Genomic DNA, 27314 nt, shown 5'->3' with positions numbered 1-27314 from the left:
AGAATGTTAGTTATCATATCCTAACAATTCCCATTTAATACTGGCATTTGAATAGTGTCATTCATACTCAAGCCTCAAGAACACAGTGGAAGAAGTGAGAAGGATTTAACAAAAGTCAAAGGAAACTTGACAACCACTTATTATTACCTTAGAGATTGCTGGTAGAAATCAAGAGTCTGATCAAATACAGTTTTCCTCTCTTACATTCTCTTTTGATGAACATCTAGCTGATCCATCACTGTCAGTTGAGAGTATTCCCAAAAACACAGTGGAAGGGACATATAGGTGTATAATAGAAGTGAAATGCAGAATTATGAGAGAGAAGGGTAAGAGTAAGAAGAGGAAAGAAGTTCCTTTACCTTTCTTTCTTACCTTTTGGCTCTTAATTCAAAATATGAGCATTTTAGGCAATCTCAAGTATTGTTCTTCTGGGAATATCTTCGTAGTATGATCAAACTGTTTCATTCATTATTCAACAATGCTGATAGCTACTATGCAATTCTCTCTCTCTCTCTCTATTGCTCTCACTCTCTCTAGGGGAAACTTCTGCCTCTCTCAAGGAATATCTAAATCTTTGTATGCCTCAAAGGAACCTGGGACATGTATTCTCAACCCATATAGCTCTCTACTGGAAGTAGAACACACCTAACAATTCCTGTAGCTCCATCTTCCCATAATGGGAGATTAAGTTTTGTTCCTCTGATCTTCTCATTAAGTAATCTCTAATGAACACCTGAATAATCCTGGATTCCTCAGAGTAACTCTTCAAAAACCACTGGCATAGTGCATTTGATAGTACTTGATGACTGCAAGAAGATAACACTTATTACTCCACACATAATCACATTTTATTATATCATGTTGAGTAGTTAACATGCAATACTGTTTCTCAGCATGGGTATGTAACTGTGATTAATAAGGCAGTGTTATAGAAGTGGGAAAACTAAATTTGGGGCAGACTGGAGTGATTTGTAGCAGATTTTTATTTAGCTGAAGCAGAACAAATGCCTCTAACCTGCCTTGTTCTATACTATATACAAATGGCAGTCTCTTGGCAGCAGAAAAAAAGCAAAAAAGAGATATTTTTGTATAAAATATTAAGGCAGGGAGGAGGAGGAGGATTTGATTTATAAATCTGCTGTCAAATCAGAGTGATCCTTTCAATCAGACCACCTTCAGTTGCCCCAGTCACAGCCTCTGCAGGGATAAAAAGAATTTATGACACAGATCCTTAGTTTAATGATTTGGTGCATCTCATGGCTTTATAGTGCATTTTATAGAGCATCTTATAATGACCATTGTATGATGATAGTTTGTGCAATGTATGGATTCCTTCCTTCCTTCCTTCCTTCCCCCACCCACCCAAAGGCTGTTAGTTTCTCATCCTTTAAGCTATTCACTCCAACACTGAGGTCTACCACATTTAGGGAGGGGCATGGTTATTCTTTATCACCACTACTTCCAATTTTGCACCAAAAGAAGAATCACTCTTTACCTATCTGTCTGAAAGTTGCCACAGATTTTCTTCACCATAAGAACCATTTTCTTTATGTTTGTCATTACACTGTGTCTCAAATCAAATCAAATCAAAGCAAAACAAACAAAAATGGGCACCTTCTAAAAACCTGATTTTAAAGGAGTCCAGCTTGAAAACACCAGCAACAGTTTCTGTGAACTTCTGTGACACTTCCTCCATTCAGAGAGACAAGTGACCTAGCTTCCCTCTGAAATTTACTGTGTTCTAATGAAAAAAAAATGTTACGGGCACTTTAAAAGCAGATTTAAAGGGCATGTAGGTTCAAAACCTCTGTGTTGTGAAATCAGCTATGAAAGTTGACTTGTCTCCTCCACATATACAGAACTTTCCCACAACTGTCATTCTGTTCTGATAAACAAGCAAACAAAAATTATAGCTATGAAGTTTTTTCTCTCCATAATTGGAGAGCAGAGCTTCTGATCTGGGAACTGAATCAGATAATATTGCTTTCAAAAAGGCCCTGAGTAGATTTCATCATTTACAGAGCCTGAATCCAGGTCATGAAGCAGAATGAATGGTCTTGGCACCCCTTAGTGAACAGCATTACAAAAGAAATAAGACTTAATACCGTATATGGAATCTGCCATACCTAAAATAATCTAGAACTGTTGCCTCCCTGATCATTCCGTTATATCCATCCGTCATTTCATACATTGCCTTTTGTTCTTTAAATTATTCACCTCTCTTTCTTCTTCTATCAGCTCCATCCAGCCACAACTTTCTCAGTTGTCCTGAGTGTGTGTCAATACTCTGAAGGTACCTTCTGGCTGGTGGGATGGAGAAACAGCATGTCGGCTTACCAGGTCATCTCCATATTAGAGAGTTTAAGTTTCATAGAAAAGCATGAGCGTGCCTGTGATGAAACTAGGCTTTGGTTGTGCTTGTATACAGGCCAAAATTTGCCAGAACTGACAGGTGCTATTCTAACTGTTAGCAGAGTTAGCTATTAACTATAAAACAAAGTCTAGTAGCCTAGTTGATATCTCCTCTAGCTCATTAAAAAAACCCCACTATTTTAGGTATGGCAGTAATACTTGTTTCTGTGCCTGTGTTTAGGTCAGATTTCATTGGACTAGAAAAAGGAATTACCTTTTTATTAGCAAGAATTCATCAGAGCAGTATTCCCTCAGCAGTAGTTGTCCTTTCTTAACATCTATGGACAATTCTTTTTCTAATAAGGAAACATACAGTAGATGAACTTTAATGGTGCTCTTAGGCATGACCATATTGCACTCAGCAAGAGTAACCTAAATATCATAAAGCCATGTTTAATTTGTACTTTAAGATCTTAATGCATGCAACCTAAAAGTTCTAATGATATTTGGGAGTAATCAGCACAAATGGGTAGGAGTAAACAATAATGTTAAAATCTGGTTTCAAAGGTTGTCAATAATGTCAAAATCTGGTTTCACTAGAGGCTGGTGGTGGTGGTAGGAATTAGGCAGGTGGGTGTAACCTTTGGAGTTGGAAGCAGAGTTAATAAAGGATCAAGAGTAAGCAAAGATGTAAACTGCTGCAGCTAGACAGAGTCAGAGTTAGGGACTGTCAGCCAGGGAGGGTTTGTTCCAAGAAATCAAGAGGAAGAAACAAAACTTAGAAGAATTCTAAAAATTAGTGAACTCTGAATAGACAAGCAGTGACACATAGGGTGGAGAAAGCTGGAGAGGTTCAGTCTGAGGAATGGTATCAAGGCTAGGTGAAAGAAGTAAAAGAAAGCAAGCTTCAAAGAGGCAGCCTGAAGAGATTTGGAGATAAAGGAACCAAACTCAAACATCCTTTCTCCTGAATTGATGGAAGAAAAGATGGCTCATGAATAAGCAAAAGATGAGATAGCAGGAAGCTTTTCTCTCTCTGCGACAAATGGAAGGAGCTACCCAGGGGCTACAAGAGAATTTTTTTTAAACCCGTTCAATCGTGTCCAATTCTTGGAGACTACATGGATAAGTCCCTGCAGTTTTTTGGCAATGTTTTTCAGAAGGGGATTGCCCTTGCCTTCTTTGCAGGGCTGAGAGAGAGTGACTGGCCCAAGGCCACCCAGCTGGCTTTGTGCCTAAGGCAAGACTAGAACTCACAGTCTCCCAGTTTCTAGCCTGATGCCTTAAACCTCTACACCAGACTGGTTCTCTACCCAGGGGCCGCAAGAGAATAAGGCATCCCAATTGGCAGCCTCTTGGGCAATGGAGGAAGAATCTGTTTAATTATTGGTATATTGGCATACTGTAGCTATTGCTTCTTGATTGTTCACAACCAATGTTTGGATTTTGTGGATTTCTCAGAGATAGGGGAGAAAATTCATCTATTAGGACTTCCTGATCCCTGCTGGGTGGAGGCACTGTGCTACAGTTTGCTTAAAGTAAAATGCCAAAAAGTTTGGGAGAGTCCACATAGAAATTTCCAGCGATGATTGTTTTTTGAATGCAGAATACAACCTATAGTTTATTTGCCCCTCTAAGGTGTATTTTGAAAAGAGGAAATGGGGGCAGTGATTTCAGATATATTAAATGTGGCAGCTACTCAAATTATAGTTAGGGTAGGGGTGTATTTTCAGCAACAATTATACAACCAACCTCCTCCACCCAGTTGACAATTCTAAACAGTGGGAGCCAAGCAGACACTCAATTGGATAGCAATGTATGCAAGTGTTAGTGGAATTGCTTGTCAGCACCCCTTATAATCCAACAGCTCTATACTGTACCATTGTAATTTTTAAAAGTATTTTCATTTTCCTTACAGTATTTTCTCCCTCAGCCTAGCCTGTTCCCCTCAGCCTAACCACTCATATCATTTATAAAGGTGTTAGGTATTTCACAGTTTCCAGTATCAGCAGCAGACAGACTGGCTAGCTCCGCAAATTGATTTTCATACTCATTTGTTCGTATTTGATTTTCTTTATGTGTAATTTCAAGAACTGCAGGATGAAAAAAGGAATCAGTCAGACAATGCATATTTGAGTTAACAAATGCCTGCATTGTATTCATACAGCTTTTGGTATCACCCAATGTTTCTATTACTGGGAAGAGAAATGATGGCCTTTTACATAGCAGTAAGCCAGTCATGGCTTTTCAACTTTACAGTGCCAACACCAAGCTATGAGACACATTCCTTAAGATGCACAGTAAATGAGAAAATCTGATGTCATTTATCTTACATGTTATTTTTTAAGAAAACAAATGGTGGTGCATTTTTAGTGGGAGTTTACTAAACTAAAAGAATAATGTGAAGGATCTCTTTCTTTCTTTTGATGCTTTGTAGCTCAGTATGTGTTCATAAACTGAATTTTAAAGAGAAAAGTTCTCCAGAATTTTTTTAAAAAAACTTTATGTTAATATTAGTACAAGTAATTCATGTAGACTGCCACATACACCATTCCATGCTTCTTAAGCCAAAAAGCAACTCCTGTAAGATTCTATAAGAATGTACAGCAACATGACTGCTTGATAAAAAATATTCAAAATATTCAGTAGTATAGTTACTGTGCAACTGCCTTCTGTATTGTAGCCCAAGTACTAGGACATGCAGTACATACTGCACCCTCCCTCACAACAACATTAATGCAATTTCCTCCCACCCTTTAGCTGGAGGGAAAATAAAACCCCACAGCTTTCTTATACTGTGCCTCAGCAGTGATGCTGATCATGTTTCTGCCTTCACACAATTTAAGGCAGGAATGTTTTAGGGCAATGATTGGTGGATTTCTTGCCATCACTTCCCCTGCTGTGCAGCATTATCTACTGGTGGGAAATCACAGGTGATGTTGCATAGGATTGGCCATTCAAGCCTTAATGTTAGCATATTTTCACATTAATTTTTATTACTTAATGTATACTTCTTCTGATAGGACTGTTTATCCCATAGATACCATCTATGACATTGTCCATGTTATTGCAATTTGGAATCAGAAAACTTCCCCTTCCACCATATCAAACAGCAGGATTCCGGACTAAGAGATTTATTGACTTCCTGGAAGCTTGATATTCCTGTGTAAAGGGGGAAAGACCCATACTTAATAATGATTCCAATTTTTTGAATAAAATAATTTTAAATTTTAAAATGATTAACTGTCTCCCTCTTTCTTCAGATTTCCTGTTATCCTTGTCATTTACAGAGGATTCTCCAGGATCTTTTCATCTATCTGCTTATTTAATTACATCTCTTTTTTTGTTTGTTTGTTTTGTTTTGTTTTTTTAGCATTTCACCCAGTTGGCTGAAGGATCAGCTTGTTGGTTAAATAACTAGTCTACTTGCCTAATTCACATGCCAAAGTCATCAATGCAACAAGATTCTCCCACCTCTCAGCTTGTTGCAGAGCCTGATGGTGTTGGGTTGAAAGAGAGAGAGATTTAGAAAACAGCCCTTTAAGCAAATACACCTGTTTTCATCTCTGTACCTATTATGCCTTTAAATTCTCTGGAAAAGAATCATATCCTGTAAGATAAACCAATGGGTAAGGGTGTAGCATTAATTTTTGGTGCCATGTTTGTGAAATTTTCATGGAGCACTCTGGAAAGGGATTTTTAAAATTCTCTTTTTCCCATTTTAAATCTATTTTCTTATTAAATAACAATTTCTAATTCTTGACTATGAATAAACGTTTCTTCAATCTCTGTCTACTTTTAAATTTGTATTTTAATATGATAAGACAATATGTTTTAACTGAAATGATATAAAATATATTGGGAAATCACCATCCCCTTTTATACATTGTATCTTCTTTTAAATATAAAGCTTTTGCCATAAAGCTCAGGTTTTCATTTTTAAAATGACCAGGACTGTTTGAACAAGTTTCAATGATTTGGAGAGAATGATAATTTTTAACAATGCAAGTTTTCCTAAACTTTCCTTTAAAAAGAGACATTTGTTGTGTCTTCCTTCTGTTTTTCCAGTTTTAGAGAACTTCTTTATATTGGAATTGCCAATAATTTTCCATTTGTTTTTTGCCCCTACCAGTTCTGATGCACATCAGCATATACTGTATGTGCCTATCACCCAAACAAGCAAGCAGGCAAGCAAGCAAGGAAATAAAAAAAATTGATCACATTTGAATTTCATTTTGTGCTATGGTGTGATCATTATACTAGCTCTCGTAGGCACCATAAACCTTCAAGAAAAAAAAATGAACTGAATATTATGGCAAATTTCAATTATAAACAATATATGGATTTAAATAGCTGTTAAGTAGATCCCTAAGGCATCTTTAAACAGAAGATCAAGGATCAATTTAAAACTAATAATATGGATAAAAATTCAGATTGAGATAATTGTGTAAACATTTCTCACTCCAATCAAAGTTCCTTTGCTGACTTTACTCAGATACTGTATCACTGAAAATAGCCCAGATATACAACTTTCTGGAGAAAGGCTGGGCTACAAGTGCTAGAAAATATGGATCTCAACATTGAAAATAAGAAATGAAAAACAGATTGCCATTCATAGATTGTATCCTCATGAATAAATGGATGAGTGGGTGGAATATCAATAGGAGAACAGAATAATAAACCTGATGCTGATTATGAAGACTGACAGATAAGCACCTTTTTAAAAAAAATGTTGCACTGATTATTTAATTTGTGGAATTAATTTATGCTGCATCTTTTTAAATTAATTAATTGATTGATTGATTGACTTATATGGCTGTGCACCTTGTGAATGCAGCCCTAGGTGGCTAACAACACATTAAAATAATTTAAACAATATTAGCAAAATTAGTAATACTAGCCCAAATGTACCCAGTGATATAGAATCAGTTAAATATAAATAAAGCATAAACATATAATAGTCATAAATCAACAATAAACAGGACATGCTACCCTCAATATAAGCTTCACACTAGTGGGACCTAACCCTTGTAGTCTGAATCAATTCTGGTACCCCCACCCCCATCTCCAAGGGATGGGTCATAGGTGTCTGGAGAGAAGATACTCCAGAGACAAGTTGCCACCATTTGAGATCACCTGTCCCTGTATAGAATGTCTTCTAAGGATTTCAACAAATTAGTAGAGACACTTGAGAATAGGTACTGTACATACATATACACCCAACACCATGTCTTATAATGTGCTTACCTCAAAACTTTTCTGTTTTGAGGTAAGCACATTTCAGAAAAAGAATAAGAAACAATAAGCAAAAGAAATGAAGAACATGAGATTGTTTTATTTTAACACCAATACTATTTATTAATCTCTCTATAATTTTCTATTCTTGCAAACCATCCTTGTATCCAGCATGTCTATACATCCCTCCATACAGTATGCTGCCTTTTGTTCTTTAAACTTCTAACCACTGTCTTTAGGAAGATCTCACCAACTCCATCCAACCACAACTTCCCTGGTCTTCCCTTTCCTCTCTACTCATTCACTTTTTCTTTTGTTTGTGATCTGGTCCTCATATTTGTTTTGTGATCTGGTCCTCATTCATTCTACCTGTATGATAAAGCATCTTAACACATTTCTTTTGTTTTGATCAGTCACTTCTCTATTCAATCCACATTCTTTTAGCATGCTTTCATTTTTCTCCTATCTCTTGTTTTATCACACATATTCTTAAGTAACCAATTCCCACTTCACCCAACTTTTTTATTGTTTTCCTGACTTACCCAGCTTACTTCCATATAACAGTGGACAGAAGAAATCTCCTATACACAGCCATTTATAATTCTTTTGACATGCATTCATTTCTTGCAACAGAACACATACTGTTTCTAATAACATTTGTATATCCTAAAATTTCTCTCTCTATTTTTCAGTCCTTTCAGTAAATATTCAAACAAGGCATAAACATTCATCAACTTGCTTTAGTTTTCTCGCTTTTTGTAAATAACTTGCAATCATTCACTCCATTTTCTTTCCCAAGTATAACTACCTTTAATACATTAATTTTTGGATCTATTCTTCCTATTGAATCATACAGTCAATTCACTGCACATTATTCAGTTTTTCAACCAAACAACATGGCATTGTTTGCATACAAAAGGACGCAAACATTGACATCCAAACCAACACATGTTTAATGTTGCCACAAACATCCCTTCTACATTTGTCCATAAATAAATTAAATAACCAAGGGGATATCAAACATTTTTTGTTTTATTCCCTGGTCACTGTTGAACCATTCCCTAAGCATTAGATTCATTCTCATTCATGCTTTACTTCCGACATATACCTCTCTTATCACATTCAATAAAATTAAGCTCACTATTTCTGCAAAACGATCTATAATTCAAGACTATTCACTTACAAGACATAATTTCCTGAATTGACAGCTGTACAATAAACTTTCTCACAATCATACATTTCTCAATTATCTTCTGAAAATAGTACATCCTTTCCAGCATAAATCCACACTGCACTTTTAAAATTTTGTTCATTGTCTCCTATCACGCCCTTTCAGTCAGAACAGAACACCTGTCTAGGTACATTTAATAAAGTTCTAATTCTGTAATTTTGCAATAACATTCACACACACATTAAAAAAAAAAAACCCTTACACAACCATTCCTGAAACAAACTGCACCCATATTTTAACATTTCTCTAATTATACTGTCTACACGTGCAGCCTTCCATTTTTCAACTGTTTCACAGCTGATATGACTTTTTTCATCATTTTTGTTTTGTTTTGTTTTGTTTTGTTTTTGACCTTAACATTTGTAGCATCCATTTCAATTGTATTCTTCATCCTATCACTGTCATTCCCAAGCAGATCATTACAATAGTCATTCCCATACTTCTCTGCATACATTTATTTATTAATTTAACTTATTTCTATGCCTCTGCCATCAAAATGATTCTTAGCAGCTCATATGGAAATATATATATATACACACATACACACACACACATGAAGGTTCATATAAAAATAGAAGCATACAGACTATTGCAATGCATTCTACATGGGGCTACCCTGGAAGAGTATCTGGAAGCTTCAGCTGGTCCAGAATGCAGCTGCACGGGCAGTTATTGGTGCCCTAAGATCGGCACATGTGACACCACTGCTGCATGAGCTGCACTGAGTGCCAGTTTGCTTCTGGGTCCAATTCAAGCTGTTGATTATGACCTTTAAAGCCCTACATGGCACGGGGCCAGGTTACCTGAGGGTCCATCTCATCCCGATAACATCAACCTGTCCCACCCAGTCATGCAGAGAGGGCATGCTGCGGACCCCACCGCTAAGGGAATTCCACTTGGCAGGGTCCAGGAGGCAGGCCTTCTCTCCAGTGGCACCTGCCCTCTGGAACATTCTGCCCCCAGAGGTGAGGCAGGCCCCCTCACTCCTGACCTTCCAGAAGAACTTGAAAACCTGGTTCTGCCACCTCTCCTGGGGTGGGAGGGGCAGCAGTTCTTCTTGGGGTTGGCTGGCACTGTAGACCCCTCCCCAACAAATAAGATCTTCACCCCTTGGATTTTGTATCTATTTTATTCTTATTTATTGGTTTGTTTATACTGTGATTTGTATTTTTATGGTTTTAATTGTTGATTTTACTGTAAACTGCCCAGAGAACATTACAAGAATGCAACAAAAATAAAAAGATGGCAACAACAAATAAATCAGCATATATTAGAATATCTCCACACATTTTTGAAACATTTTTTCTCTCTCTCACTGTTCTAAGCTGCTTACATGTCCTCTTTCCTTACATTTCATTTCCTTACACTTTCTATTCATCATGTTGGGTAATTAATCTATCTTGTATTACTTTTTCATAAAGGACTAATACTTTCTCTTCCTGCAGTCATTCTATTTTCATTCTATTTTTGTTTCCTTTCTATCATTTTTCCTCTTAAGTTCCACTTTTGACACTACTGAAAAGTGGTCTGCCTCAGATTTAGAACCTCTCGTTACCTTTATATCCCTCACTAATGCTCTAAGTCTTTCATCATTAACAATCGAATCAATTATGGTTTTTTATTCATTTTTTGCCATAGGTAGGTATGAATGGATATTCTTTAACCCGGTACTTGAAAGGAAGTTATCATTTTCTAAGCAGATATTCACCAAATGATCGCTATTCTCATTCATTTCAGGGTCTCTTAATGGCCCAATCATTGTTATTATTATTTTTATATTCTCTCATCTCATTCTCATTCATGTCACATAACTCAATAGTCTCCTCTACCTGGCCCAGGCTGGTTCACATTCGTTCACAATGTACATTTTTTTTTAAACCAAAACTTATCCCAGGTTCTTCTATAATCACAATTCACTGGAGAATAAGGTGGAACTATTGCCTATCTAAATTTTTAAATCAGATATACTAGATATAGAAGGTGTAGACCGTTACTACCCTTACTCATATCCATGCTATATGCAGGTTGCCTTAATGATAATAATGACAGAACCTATCAATGTCAGCACATGTTGGTGCAACCAAAACCTGGTTTTACCCAAAACATGCTTGCACTAGTCTATGTAAGCTAGAATCTTCAGTCTAGAAAACAGCTTACAATAACTATTTACAAAAACATAATTGAGCCAAACCACTAAAGGTTTTAAAGATTTTATTCAACTCCTTGAAAATATGTATCAGAAAGATGAATGATTAATACATACATCATGTAAATAGATACTAAAAACATCATCGGAGTAACATTTTTTACTGGTTGTAAGCTCCATACTCTTCAAAAGCAGCCCCACAGCAGTGTGTTGCAATAGCCTAATCCAGATATCACTAAAGTTTATGTGACAGTAGCTGGACCTGCCTTCTGAAGGAAGAAATGCTATTGTAGTCAAGAAAGAATCAATCAAAGCAGTTTAAGCCAGATAAACAGATGGCCTTCTTCATCTCACACTGGGGTTAGATTCATGTTTAATTGGCTGTGACTCTATCTGAACTTTTTCATGCTTTGAAGTTAAAGGAACGTGGAAATGCTTGAAGATTATGAGTCAAAAGAAAGGCTTCAAAGATCCTTGATTTAGGCCAGTGGGCCCAGTTAAACTAGATATATGTTGACTGCAGAATATTATCTTAATCCTTATGGCATGTTCAAATGACCTGCCTTTCTTTCCTCAGCTCTTAGCTCAGCTCTCAATCCATAAAAAGTCCTGAGATTGATTCTGGCTGCTATGACTGGGCAACCATTCTTGTCTTTCTTTCCTTGTATCTTTTTCAACCTTGTACACTAACCCAGATAAGCAAGCAGGAATAAAATTGACCAGAGTTACTTAGTAATACTTCAGCTAAAACTGCTTTCATCCAAGAGGGCTAGGGAGACAATGCCACCCTTCTATTTGGTAAGGGACAAGCTGGTCTACAAAATGCCAGGCTGTTTACTTAATTTTGTAACATCTATGTGGGGAATTTTAACAGTCACCACAGTCAATGGAAATACAAGAAAATGATTATAATGGAGAGGCACTTACCAATTGGGCAGATGATAATGGTATGTACCTTATATTTATTGTGAAACAACGAGATTCCTTCAAATCTGCAACTTGGAGACATGCATATAATCCTGACCTTTCTTTTGTGACTACAAATGAAGAAAATGTACCAGTGAGAGCCCCTCAAAAAATCTTAGAGGATTTCCTACATGCTCAACGTCAACCGGCGTTAATAGAGATTGGCATAAGTATCCCTTTGGTGATTAAGATTAAGAAAGCAGACTGGAAGACCTTCTTTGATAATTTAGATAAATGTGTGGGGTGGGTACCGACCCCCCTATAGCAGAAAATTACCAGAGATTTGTGGGGACAATAATAAGCATAGCAAAGAACACCATACCTAGAAGATATCACAAACAACATATTGCAGGATGGAATGATGATTGTGAAAAACAATATCAGGAATTCCTCGAGAATGGAGATCAAGAAATTGAGGATGAATTACTACATAGTCTTGACATAGCATGGCAAAAGAAGTGGACAGAAACGGTTGAGGCACTGGATTTTTAAAAATCCAGCAGAAAAGCCTGGTCGTTCTTATGGAAACTGGGCGAAGGCCACAGGATGGCACAAAATAGTATATTGATATCCCCAAATAAGATTGCAGCCCACATTGTATCTACACCTAGGGCCCCACGGGATAGAGCTCATGTAACTTATATTAAACATAAGTTTACAGCACTGCTCGCTACCAGCGAAGAACAAACTGAATACTCCCACCCATTCTCGACTGAGGAAATGACAACTGTGCTGAAGGACGTGAAGGTGAACAAGGCACCAGGGCCTGATGGAATCCATCCAGAATTCCTCCTTAACTGTGGCAAGTACACTAAGAAGTGGCTGGCAGACTTCTTTACGAATATCATGATGACAGGCATGATCCCACATAAGATGAAGCACTCTAAAATTATTGCTGTTCTCAAGCAAGGAAAACTGAGTAACCAACCAAAAATTTATCAGCCAATTGCACTTTTGAGCACAATTTACAAGCTTTTAGAAAGGTTCCTCTATAACAGAATTAGCATCAAGATATTCGAGAGGGTTCCCATGGAGCAAGCTGGTTTTTGCCCTAAATGAAGCTGCACTGATCAGGTCTTATCATTGACCACCTAAATAGAAGCAGGATTCCAGAAAAAAACTTAAGACATCAGTTGCTTTCCTAGACCTGTCTGCAGCATATGACATGGTTTGGAGACATGGACTCCTCTACAAACTTGTACAAGTTACAGTGTGTAAGAAAACTACCCGACTTATTAATAATATTATATCAAACAGGACCTTCCAGGTGATGATTGGACACAGTGTGAGCACTCAAAAAGTCCTTAATGATGGCTTACCACAAGGCTCTGTTTTAGCCCCACTTTTATTTAATCTGTATACTTCTGATACGCCTGATACCATCTCCAGAAAGTTTGGATATGCAGATGACTGGGCAATAGGCATAAGACATTAAACCTTTGAGACAATGGAAGCCATCTTAACATCTGATTTAGCTGCCCTGGGAACATACTTCCACAAATGGAGATTGCAACCAGACCCTGTGAAAACAGAAATAGTGTGCTTCCACCTATGTAACAGATTGGCAAATAGACAACTTAATGCTCAGTTTGAAGGCATTAGACTCCAACATAATACACACCCCCAAATATCTTGGAGTAACCCTAGACAGGATGCTTACTTATAAGAAGCACTTAGAAAATACTGCAGCTAAACTGAGAGCTAGAATTAACATTCTAGCCACCCAGAGTCATTGGTTTGAGATGGGTGGCAATATAAATTGAATAAATAAATAAATAAATATAAATAAATAAATAAATAAATTCTTCATAAGCTATGTGGCACTACATGGGGTTCTTCTGCTGACACTGAACACTTTGGCTCTAGTACTGGTCTATTCAACTGCAGAATATTGTGCTCTGGTGTGGCTTAATAGTGTGCATGCAAAGAAGGTAGACATACAGCTCAACAGTACAATGTGGATTATTAGTGGAACCATCCTACCCAATGGCTGCCCATCTTGATCCATATTCCTCCTCCAGATCTCCAGCAGACGAATGTTCTTCTCGGAGAATATAAAAGGATAGCTGATAACTCTGAGCTCCCTATAGATGGTGATATAGTGGAATTAGGAATAAACGGACTGTGATCTAGGTATCCACCTATGGCTACTGCCAGGGTATAAAAAAATCTTCATCTTCTCGATACCTGGAGGCAGTTTTGGCAAAAAGCCTGCCCCCGGCGTTATCAAAGCCTACCCTGTATTTCAACGAAGCCTCCTGCTTTTGATCAGCCACGCAGAATATGCTCAACTGTTAATAGAGTGAGCACTAATCATGGCAGGTGTGCAAATTACCTGTATAAATGGGGTAAGATACCACCTCCAAGGTGTGACTGCGGGGCTTACAGGCAAACTGTTAAACGCATAATATAGGACTAGAGCCTACGACGGGAACTTTGCTGATTTCCTGATGGCAAATGATGCTGCAAAAGACTATATTTGTAATCTTAATGTTTGTTTTTAGTTATAACTGCCCTATGACCAATGTATATTTTCTATATACCTTTTTATATTCCCATTTTTTTTTTAAATATAATATATGTCTGATGTGCTGCTGTATAATGATAAATAAATAAATAAATTTGTACTGGTTTTTTTGTTACATAATAGTTTCCAAAAGAGCCACTTTTCTGACAAGGAAGATCTCTGACTACAGAAACTGCTGAAGACCTAAATCCAACAGTACTGCTTCTTTAACACTCATGACCTACTGATGACAAGGGAGCAATAAGATATAGATGGACAGTTATGGATTTACTCTGTATTTCCTCTTTGTCTTTCATTCTGTCTGTTCTTTGTCTAAGAGATTGCTAATCCTAAATCATTCTGTTCTGCCTTTCTTCCCAAAGAAATCACATGATTTTTAAAATCTTTCCTATTGATAGGATATACCTAGCTAGATGCTAGCCATTGCCTAACCGTATAATATATTTCTCGTAAATAAAACTTCTGTTATAGTTATAAAACTGGTTAGCGTCTTGCTTCCAGAAACACTCACGTGCACACTCAGAATGTTTCAACCTCCAACAGAAACAAAAGATAAATTTTGAAATATTATGCAATTGCACACCCTTGGCCACAATATTATTTGATTATTAGAAAGTCACCAAACTGAACACTACTTTCAATTAGCAACCTTTTTAAACTGATGGCCAAAAAGAAACCAGAAACAAACAAGCCAAAGATCAAACTCCATTTAGTTCAGCACAAAATCAATCATGTGTCTTCCCTATGATCCAGGCCTCTGGATGTTTTTATCCAAGCTATTATCCTGGGTAGAATTTTATTGTGCTAATTATGTAGTAGGTATATCTTCAAAATGGTTTTAAAGTGGTCTTGAGTAAAAAGAGGGCAGATTCATGTTGAATATTGAAGAAAAAAACCATAAAAGTACAATTCAACAATGGAACCAATTACTGCGGGAGATTCTCGGCTCTCCTTTGCTAGACATGTTTGTCTAACAGGAATGCTTCAATTTGGACTCCTCTACTGAACAGGACATTGACTTAATGGCCTCTCCAATTCTACCTTTTTGGACCTGACTATTCAATAATTGCTATGAGTTCTTTTCCTCTTTTACAAGTTACTTTGGTCCTTCAATTTTGCAACCCATGCAAAAACATGGAGAAGCTAATTAACCATCTAGCATGAAATAATGTAGGTAAATATCACAGGCTTAGTTCTTTTTTTATTCTGAGTTCTTCGGCTCAGCCTTCCCTTTGCCCAGATCAGTCTTTTTCCTGCAAGGAAATATGAGAGTTAAATCTAAAAACCACATAATTGCCAAACAATTAGCCCATATATGATTTACTGGATAGAATCATCAATTTTCATACGAATAAGTGAGGAATAAAGGCTCCTTACACATATCTTGGCAAAGTGTGATAAGTGTAAAAAAGAACAATTATTTAAGAGCTATTATTTTCTTGTACAGCTTGCAAGACTGCATTGCTGCTGTATTAATGGACAAATCATCAGCATTTAGAAGTATGCAATGATACTTGGTTGATATGTGATGATAACCCTTGCAAGTCTTAATAAGAATGGAGCATCAACAGCATTCAGAGCTACTTTAAATAACATTGCTAGTGGTTTATTTATTCTTCAGTGCATAGTATGCACAGGTCATCTTGTGAAAAGCAAGCCCATTTTTAAAAAAAGAATATTGCTTAAATCAAGCTTGCTATGTGTTAAGTGAAAAACAACAGCAACAATGCAAACCTATCACTATTCAAGTTTTTAAAAGGCTATCCCCAAGGTAGTCACATTATCTTACAAAACTTAAATCAGGGATGGACAGTTTGATGTTCCATGGCCACAAGGAACTCCATACTCTTGCTTTGTGGCTCAGTAAATCCCCTCCAGCTCAAATGCTGAAAATACTTTTCCACTAAAATTATAATATAAGCTTAAAACAGTCTTAACAGAAGTAAAAGGAAAAGAAAGGACAAAAAACACCCCCCCTAAGTGCAGAATTAAACCACACTTCGCTTCATCACATACCCCAATTTAGCCCTTACTTTTCCACAGAATATTAAGGCATTCAGCCATACCTACTATAAATCAGTGTTTCTCGATATATGGTATCCAAATTAGTCTAGGTAAGAATACATCCCCATTCCTCAAACTGGGAAAGAGCCATTTAAAAAAGAGAGGAGAAGAGGTGACAAAGCTATCCATTTTTACTTGAGTGTGTTGCTAGAAAGGAACCAAGCACTCAGCAGAGTGTTTCCTGGAATTCAGGACAGGAGCAGCTTCTAAGAGGATTGACCTCAGGAGCTAAAATAATATTAAAAACACATTGTCTTAGCTGTATTTATTTTATAGCTATATTATTATTATTATTATTAATATTAATATTATTAATATTAATATTTCTTTCACTCATTACTCTACACTTACTGCAGTCTTGTCAACAGGTTATTGCACTTTTATATCCATTACTGAAAAATGTAATAATATCTCCATCCTGGAATCAGTGTATGTCAATGGTGGTGGTAGCAGAAGAGTTGTTTCTATTCCAGATGGACCCAGATTCTTTGACAGAGTATTTGCTGGGACTTAAGATACAAAAGAACTACTGACTTGAATGATGAAACATGATTGACCCAAGAGCTATATATTTTCAAAAAACTGGGAAAGGCACATCTGTTCTTGGTTCCCCACTGCGCCCTTCTTAGATAAGATCATACTAAAAGTTACTGCTCTCTTCCTATACAATTATGCAGCTTTTTTCCAAGCTCCTGTAGCTGTGTACATTGGTGGAGAGTAAGATAGTTGTCTCTCTCTCTCTGTGTTTTATGTATAGCTCATCCAACAACATTTTCTTAAAAAAAAAAAGGTAATGGCTACATTTCTAATGTAATGTACAGTATTACCCTGATTGACAACACCAGATCTGGCCTTTCTGAATCTCTTATCTTTCAGATAAATTGGGAAAATGGCTGTAGGAAATGGGCTTGCCAGTGACTATATTGGCTGAAAAATCTGAGCATTACAGTTCCAGCACATATGTTGGCCATTAGGCTAAGGAAGCCCAAGAAAATCTCTTGGAAGCTCAGAACAGATTCACCTTTTTGCAAGGTTATAACAAAGCAGTACTATTTTTAAAATGTGAGATTCTCTCTTATCAGAAATCCATACCTCTACTTTTGATGTTCTTGCTTGTGTTGTCACCAATATATGTATTTTTTAAAAAATTAAGGAAATCTGTGTGGAATACTGAAATTGTCTATACTAAACAATTTCTTCTACTTTTAAAAAAATATTTGTACTATATCATTCCCTCAGGAGCTGAGAGCAATAGTTGCTTTTTTTTTTGGCACAATGTCTTTCTAAATTAGATTAAGCTGAGAAGGTTAATTGATGAGCGTAGTCCATTGAGTGATTTTCCCTGATTAGTTGGTATTTGAGCCTGGCTTATTCACACATCTAAGTCTAATAATACTCTGATCACTATACTATACACCACATTTAATTGGATCTCTGATGTGACGGGGAAAAAAAGGATCATCACTTTTGTGTTAAATGGGACTAGCAGATTGCAAAGTAAAGTACAGATGAATATGGGCAACCAAACTGAAGGTATTTGACGGAAGACAAATTCAGGCAAGTCAAATTACTGTGGTCTTGCACACATATTCAGTATATAATTTTAAAATGATGCCCACAGGCTCACAACCCCTCCTCTGTTCCTGCTACCTGTCCGTCAGGCTATTTTTGGACATAGGTTTTTTTGAAAAAGTGCTAAACTAGTGCTCAGAAATAGCACTATCAGTCTTGCTGATAGATAAAAAGTGTAAAGGGGGCACAAGCCGAAGAGGAAGGAAGCAATCAATAATGAGTGAGCTTCTTCCCTGAATAGTCCTGCAAAGGAATGGCTGCACTGTTAACAAGTGACCAAGGAATCCAATTTTGACCTTATGGATTAAAATATCAAAAAGTAGCCACTGAATGGCTGTAAAGAACACACACACACACACCAGAGACAAGTTCTGGATTCACATGAATGTCCACATGTAATAACACCCACAACCATCACCATGGCTCCTGGTGCCACTAAGGCAGACCAAATGGTCCTGCCCCTATCACCAAGAGTGACATAAATTAGCATGATCACTGTACAAACAGCCAAAGGAACTGTAGATGCTCGGGAATGGTTCTGCAATCCTTGACTAATTGGGATAACAGTTGTGCTCAGGTGTTCATGGTCAGAAATAATGAAAGAAGTTGGCCAAGTTAACAGCGTTGACAAGAGAAAATATAGTGTCTGGATTTGTCTCTATTTGAGAACCACTTTTAGACTATTTGCTTGTGTCAGAAAAAAATGAAGTTTTGATTTTGGGTTTTGACAATTGAATGGTTTGATTTGATAGAAATAAAGTTACTAAGGTTTAACTAAGGGTAAGAGATTATATTTGTAAATGCATTTATATTTGTATTGGAGAAGGTCAGAAGTCACTTACTGTTTCTGTTTTCTTCCTATTTCTACACTTTTATCATTTTTCTTTTTTCTTTAGTTTTGTACTCTATATTTTCTGTATTCTACATTTTGTATTTTAACTATACTCTGAAAATTAATAAAAGTTCTTTGAAAAAAGAAATAATGAAAGAAGTAAAACCAATAAAGATATGGCCTTGCAAATCCTCTTGCTGACAGAAGCAACAAAAAGACCTAACTGAAACAGGACTGGCAGAGCACAAGTCTCTTCCATTTTGTGCAGCATAGCAGTGGCACTCTTTCAAAAGGGCACTGATTAAAAGAGAGATTTAGTTCCTCTTGAAAACAGTATCAAACTGTTTACAAAGAGACTGCATAAAACCTGACAAACTACATGGAAAGCACAGGTCAGGCATGACCTGAGTAGATGTCTTGCGGAAGCCAGGTGTCTCCTGCAGCCTGAGCCAAAACCACCACGGAGGACAGTACCCAGCAACTGAAGAGGAGGCTGTTTCCCTGCAGAAACCTAAAGTGGTCAGTAGAGCTGACCAGATCCAGATCCTAGCTGCATGAGCAGCCAAATAATCAATGAAGCCTGCAGACATCTCCATAGGGAAAATTGTGTTGGGAGAAAAGGAAAAACAGTACTTTAACACTGGAGTTGCGAAGGATGACTTTAAGAAAGCTGCCCCAGGTATGGATAGGCAATGAGATCATGAAAATGGTTGTTGGGGCGTGCTTGTGTGTGTGTTTTTTTTTCTCTCTCTCTCTATCAATCAATCAAACTTTATCACTGCCCATCTCCCTCCCAAGGAGGGACTCTGGGCAGTTTACAATAAAATGGAATCAAAACCAGAACAGTTATAAATACAATAAATACAATAAAAATAAGAATGAGATGGAATCTAGATGGCCAAGAGTTCTTTATCAGACCATGAATATAGTAGGTCCATCAGAAGTCACTCTAGGGAGTTGGCCAGGAGGGAGGTGGCCTGTCTCACCTCTGGGGGAAGGATGTTCCAAAGGGCAGGAGCTACTGCAGAGAAGGCAGCTTCCGAGACCCTACTAGATGGAATTATTTTATGGATGGGGTCCGTAACATGCCCTCCCTGCATGATCAGGTGGGACAACTGACAAAAAAACTAGAGACTTTTTTGCAGGATGTGCTGAGATTTTATCCCATGCCCTACAAAACCTTATTGCCTAATCAGTTTGCTTATCTTTATGGTTTGAGGCTACATAATTAATTTTTAAGATTTTAAATTGTAACAGCTCACATGAAGATTTGGGAGATTTGCATTTCAACTCTTTATCATTCATATTTATCTCACTCCATCAACCCACCTAGGTTCTTTTTGCTATTTATTATAAATCAGTGAAAAGTGATTTATAATAAGTATAATAGCATTTGCATTTAATATCAGGCTAGGAAGAAAAAGTGAATATTGAGCTAAAATCCGATATCATTGCTTTTTTTCCCCTTCAGTAACTGGAAAATCCTGAAGCTAGTTTCATATAGAATTAATTTAATTTCCTTCCTTCCAACCTACAAGAAAAACATTACAGAATTCCAAATGAGAGTTCAAAAGATTTGAATTGGTAAAAAAAAAAATGTTACTTTATGATTGTTTCATTATGAGAGCTACAGTAAAAACAAAAAAAAAGAATACTTAATGAGGTGCACAATTCCTTTTGGAAAATTATGGCAGTATGTATATTACAGCTTACATTAAAGAAATAAGATAAACTCAACAATTCTATAATAAAAGAAAAATAAAGTGAGTCTACCAGGAAAAAGAAATTGTATGGAGTTGAAAAATTAAATCATTTCTCGTAATCTACAATCTAACAGTACTATTGTTAGATTGGTTCCATGGATGACTTCTTTTCTTTCTGAAGAACTTCTATGTCAAACTTAAAAGATAGGTGATCAATAGAGGTATTGTTTTGCCTATATTTGTTTCTCACACCTATTGTTTCTGCTTTCTACAATATGGCTCTTTTGGAATGATTCATGGAATACCAATATGGTTTTCCATTATGAAGATTTAGCCTTAAAACTCAGGCCATGCTCCAAGAATGGTTCTTCAGATCCATTAATCATAATGAGTGCTATGCAAGCAACTTGAAAGATATAGTATTCCTTTGGGTAAAAGTTGTTTTGTCATACAATATTACCATTCACGTGAGATAATATTTTTATATTTGATGTGAACCATAAAGGTAAAGGTAAAGGTTTCCCTTGACGTAAAGTCCAGTCGTGTCCGACTCTAGGGGGCGGTGCTCATCTCCGTTTCTAAGCCTTGGAGCCGGCGTTGTCCCTAAGGACCCGTCCATGGTCATGTGGCCGGCATGACTCACGGAACGCCGTTACCTTCCCGCCGAAGCGGTACCAATTAATCTACTCACATTTGCATGTTTTCGAACTGCTTGGTGTGCAGGAGCTGGGACGAGCAACGGGAGCTCACCCCGCCGCGCGGTTTCAAACCGCCGACCTTCCGATCGGCAGCTCAGCGGTTTAACCCGCAGCGCCACCGCGTCCCACCATAACGCAATGCTATTTAGACCAATATTACATTTGGTCATATGGAGTGTATGGCAAGCATATTTACTTACAGGTCCCAATAAATTCAGTGGGATCTGGTCTGTAATATACCAGGGAGGGAGGGAGATCTATAAGAATGCAATATTACATTCATCTCCCTTGAACTTTGTCTTTATTAGGCACAAATAAAATCACTGACATTTTGCATATATTCTTGAGATTCCAAGGGGTAGTCACGATCAACTAAGTTAATTTCACAAGCCTCTATTGTATACCTGGGCCACACCAAAATATTTTATAATCATCAATATTTTTAGAGACAATCATGAAACTGTGTGCCTTTACAACCTCTAGCCAGTAGCTGAGGTCCATTATAGAGCAATTATTGAACTAAATTTACTTTCCACATGATCTTTCAACAAATTCATAGAAGTTTAAAAAGATTTATAGTATTTATAAAATATTTATAAATAAAAATATTTATCTGCTATTATGAAAATAAAACACAGCCTCACATAATATCCATAGCATGTTCCCCCTGGATCATGGCAACTGTACATCTGATTGATCTGTACTCAGACATACAATCTAATACTTATATGTTGCAATCTCAAATATGTTTATAAGGTAATAAACCTTATTGGACCTAAATTGCCTTAGATATGAATATCATGGATAATATAGCACTTTTAAACTATGTAGCATTTTCTCATTTTTGAAAAATGACTGGATGTCCTTATACTTCACCCTTAGGAAAAACAGCTTGTATTTCTTAATTACCTTTGATGTGCTGCTCAGATGCCATACATAAGTAACCAAAGGAAGTTAGAAGAAAGACTTGACCTTTCTACATCTGGGAGTTTAATTACTAGTGTTAATCCCAATAGCATTAGATAGAATGACAGAACTTAAAATTAAGTACTTGTAATGATTTCTAATGGTGTCTCTTTATAATTAAGACAAGGTGAAAAAAAAGTATTCCATTGGACAGAGTCCTTTTTATACTTATTGAACTTTCAGTAGATCTGTTCACAAACTTATTATTTTCAGAGGTTGGAAAGTAGTAATTAATGGCCATTAAAGTGCCTTTTAACTGAAGTCTTATGTGTGGGGCTCATTATATAATTTTATACTGGATAGAGATACAATGAAGCAAGCACATATTTTTTCATGTCTTTCTGGAGGTTGTTGAGCTAATGAAAAACATGTAGTGAAGCTATTAAATCTTTCATAAGATTATTTCTTTCCAAAGCAAGCACTAAAATTTGTGGGAATGGAATACATACAATTTTATGCATACAATACATGCAGTTTTATGATTAGAAATGCACTGATGTCAGCAGACTTCCAACCTGTTCAGCTTTCCTCCAGATTGGTTACACAATAATAAATCTTGCACCCAGATGCATGAAAAAATCGGCACATCCATCACATTCTGAAGTTTGCTATTGGCATTTGTGAAATAATCAGTAATGTAACTTGTAAATATTTTGGGGCACATTATGCGAAGACCTAGGTCTATGAAGAAGTCTATAATGTTGTGAAAGCTGGAAGGAAAAATAAAAGAGAATAACCAGCAGCAAACTGGATTGACCCATTTACAGTGGTGATGGGTGCACCATTGTAAGACCTGAAGGACAGGGCTGGGGACAATTCATCTTGGAGAAAATCTATGTGGTTGCTAAGAGTCAATGCCAACTTGAAGGCACATAATCAATCACTTGTAAATATTACTTATTATATTCATGACATACAGTACGTATCTACAGTAGGGATGAGGACTAGTAAGACTCTGTAGGCATGTGGGAAGCCAAGTCACTTAGGGAAGAAACTCCAAAATTAAGCATGATAGAAGGCAATACCAAACCACTTTTGTATTATCAGCAAGAAAATAGAACAGGCATTGCTGAAACATTCAGACAAGTTTGGATGCTAGATAATGAGAATTCAGATCAGAAGGTATTCTTGTAGTTATTGTAGAAGAATGTTGAATTTTCACTGTTGAACAGGTCATTGTTGATGTCAGTCCTGAAAGAGGAATTCCTTGTCTTACAAGGACACATACAACTGAAACGTGGAATATGAGAAACAAGCCTCAAGGTGTAGTTCAAACTGTCAAAGACGAAATGAAGCAAACTACGCTGGGTGTTTCAGGAAGAACTGAACTTAGATGACCAGAATGAGGCAATTTAAAATCAGATGATTACATGATGCATTATTCAGGAAATGAGAACATAAAAGTAATGAGGTGGTAATGATACTCAAAAAGGACATTGCTGAGTATGTACTCAGCTATAATTTAATAAGTGGCAGAATCATATCTGTTAGAATTAGTGGATATCCTGTAAATATGGATGTTATGCAAGTATATCCATCTACTACAGATGTTGTAATGGAAGAAATTGAGGAATTCTGTGGCAAATTTCAAGAGGTGCTAAATTACTAAATATATTACTAAATCAAGAAGATTGCAATACTAGTAATGGGTGTTTGGCATGCAAAGTCTGGAGAACCAAAAAATCCTGGAGTTGTTGTATGTCAATTAATTATTACTAGAAACAATTTGACCATGCAATCTCCAGGAGTTGAGTATGATTCAGTGCCACCTAACTAACTAGCAGATAAAGGGAAGAAAGTAAGTTTTCTTTTTGATTTCCATGATGGCCAATTCTTAAAAACCTGGCATTCGTTTAAGTACTACTTGCTGTCAGCTCCACTTTAGAAACAAAATGGTCTATTTTGGCTGGTCAGGCTACCACGTGGTATATATAGAAATATTTCCTAGACATTGCAATCTGGCACAAGTTTGTATTTTAAATGTCCCTCTTGCAAAGAAAATGCAGGAAGGAAGGACCTAGCTACATCAATTCCATGTGGGCAGAGCTAGAATTGCAGAAAATAAATGGCTCTGGATCCATTTATGTATTAACCATATTAACCATATGTCAAAACATCTAGACATTGAAACAGTTTTTTTCCTCATGCCATTGCTCTGTTGAACTCCTAATTAATGTAGCATGATATAATGATTGACAATGTATGGTAAGACATGACCACTAAGATGTGATCAGTAATGCTCTGTTAAATGTGAACATATGTTAGACAACAGATGCAGTATACTGTCCCTTAATTCTCCCTTTAAATATGAGTGTGTGTTAGTTAATAGCTGTAGTATTATTACCTTCAATTTTTTTTCTTTCTTGATTGTATAGTTTTAGTAAATAACATTAGTACTTTACTATTGTTTATTTTTGATGTTATGTAAATATATTGAGAGCTCTTCCACCGAAGTCAAATTCCTTATATGTCTAATCATACTTGGCCAATAAAGTATTCTATCTATCTATCTATCCATTAAATTCAAAGCTAGGTCCTCACCATCTCCATCTTAATTGCTTGATTTCTTAACCTTATTCCAGCTTCCAGAATCCTAGTGGGGACACTCCTGGAGCAATTTTATGGCAATTTTATAGAGTACTTTATGTGCTATAGTAATGAAATTCCATCAAATCCTTATCTCTTTTTAAGGAGTTAGGATGCACTGTAAGAATTACACTTTTTAGATTTCTAAAGACTCTATTCAAATGAAATATAGGTATGACACATTGGAAATAGAGGAATGTAATTTACAGTATAGTTCTTTCTGCTATGCCATATGGTATTCACTAAAGTAATATTCTTTTCCTCCCACAAAGGTCCATAGAGATGTCTTTCTTGAACTATCTTTATTGGACAATATCTTTTTCATACCTTTCTGAGCATCAATGCATTCCTATTTTCTTTTAAAGTGAGTATGAAAAGTTCACTGGAGATATTTCAGAGTCTAATTACTTGAGTTAATTGGAAGGATTTTAGCTTTGTCTGAGGTGGCATTTCTCCTATGGATAATACTTCTTTTTCCCCTAACCAAGTGCTAAAAAAAAGAAAGAAAATAGAAGATAACTGCACAAGCTATAAACAAGCTTCTGTGTTATGACTACCTCAGATTTATAGCTTTTAACATAAGACAAAAACCACAGATTCTGTGATTCTTCTTCTCCTCTCTTTCCAGCTTCTCTTAAAATCCAAGCAAGCCGCCTCCCAGGATAACCGTAATGCATCTCTGCTAGAACACTCTTTTGAATTACATCAGATCATTCCCCAGTATGCTTCCAGGTGGTGGTCAGGGAGGAAGGAGACCTGCTTTGACCTTTGTGTTCGGAACCTGGACACAGGAATCCAAGGTGATTACTGATGCTTCAGGCTCACTGAGAGGCAGGGAACCTTTGCTTGGAGCCTACTAGGTTTCACATTCTCATGGGCGGTTCCTCTTTCTTTCTCTCCACCCTCTCTAATTTGCCATTTTGCTTACTTGAGTCAGAATGCTTCTTTTATCCTGCAGTGTTCACATGTTGGCTGCTCTTCAGTTTCTATATCACCCTTATGCAATTTCCATACATACAATTTTCAGGCCCTTTGGCAGCTGCCTAAAACTGAAAATGATTCTTCCCAAGCATGATCCTTACAGAGTTTCCTTAGCAGGGCCACATTATGACTTTTGTGGGTCCTGGGCATTTTTGCCTTCAGAGGGCCCCTCTCTCCATAAAAATAATACTAAATTATCTGGTGGTATTTAATACATGACTGATCTTTTAATGTGAATTATATTTTATTTGTATTCTCTTTATTGTGTATTTTCAAGAGTGAAAGGCAAGGCATGAAAATAAGTAACTTCTATAGTACTTCATTTTTATTCTTTCTGATTAAAAAAAAAATAAAACATTTTAATGAGCCCTAGGCACTGTGCCTATTATGCCTAATGGATAAGTCAATCTTGCTCTTTAGCAAATTTTATTGAACAGAAGGGGCTGGTGTTACAAATTTCTAATACATCAAGGTACAGTCTTTGGAATTTCTAACAGCCTTCCTGTGATCCGATAGCACGTAGTCTTTTCACTAAAAACAGATAAGTGTGCAGTTATCTGTTTACATAATTGTCCCCTGAATTTTATGCAATAATTTGTACAAGAATCTTTTCAGCTGGTTTTCTCCATTACCCTTTTTCTTCTGCCTGTGGTCTTTTCCTAGACAGAGTTTCCTCAGCACAATTTACATGGATGACACCTCCAATAAATATTCTGCAATCTTCCTCCTTCTCCTCTTGCCCTCTGCGTTCTTTTGCAGTGCATTCATTTTCTCCCCATGATTCTCTCTCACCCTAACTTCGTGTGACCTTTCAGAAATCCATCTTCAGAAATAGACTGACAGGTCACAAGTAGAGAGAGCTCCTACCTGCTTCATCCCACACCTGTTCTCCATGTCTGTCAGCTGAGCTATTTTTGGACACACATTTAGTGCTCTTTCAAAACAGCTCTAGAGCTGTGTTCTGAAATAGCCTGATTGACAATTCATAGGCACCAAGCACCTCCACACCTGTGATATATTAGTCATCCAAGTTGTTCAAAACATCTGCCTAAATTTTCCCAACCCTGCTCCAATACATGTTAAGGAGAACGTTTGGTGACACTCAGTAGGAGGAGAAATGAAACCAACTGAATTCACCACTTGGTTTCTTTTCCTTAATTTGTCCCCTACTCATCTGAAGTGTGGTCACTAGCTGCTCCATTTGGTTGACTCTTTTTTTAGAAATGCTTCTCCTTGCTGCAAAGATATGCCAGCTTATCCTTAAGCATGATCTGAAGTATACCTCAAACATTGCAGATCACAGCTGCACAGTGCCACCTATTTGTCTTCATGGGTGCTTAAGGAATCACTAATAGAAGGCCTTTTTCTTCTTCTAGTTTCACTCTGTGGCTCCCAGGGTAGCCAAGAACATACTCCTGACTTAGAGGGCAAACTAAGGAGTTCCCTGCTAAACTC

Source organism: Candoia aspera, chromosome 7 (genome assembly GCF_035149785.1).
Source record: "Candoia aspera isolate rCanAsp1 chromosome 7, rCanAsp1.hap2, whole genome shotgun sequence".
NCBI classification, from domain to species: domain Eukaryota; kingdom Metazoa; phylum Chordata; class Lepidosauria; order Squamata; family Boidae; genus Candoia; species Candoia aspera.
The sequence above is the reverse complement of the archived record's forward strand: the minus strand, read 5'-3'. Positions refer to the sequence as shown.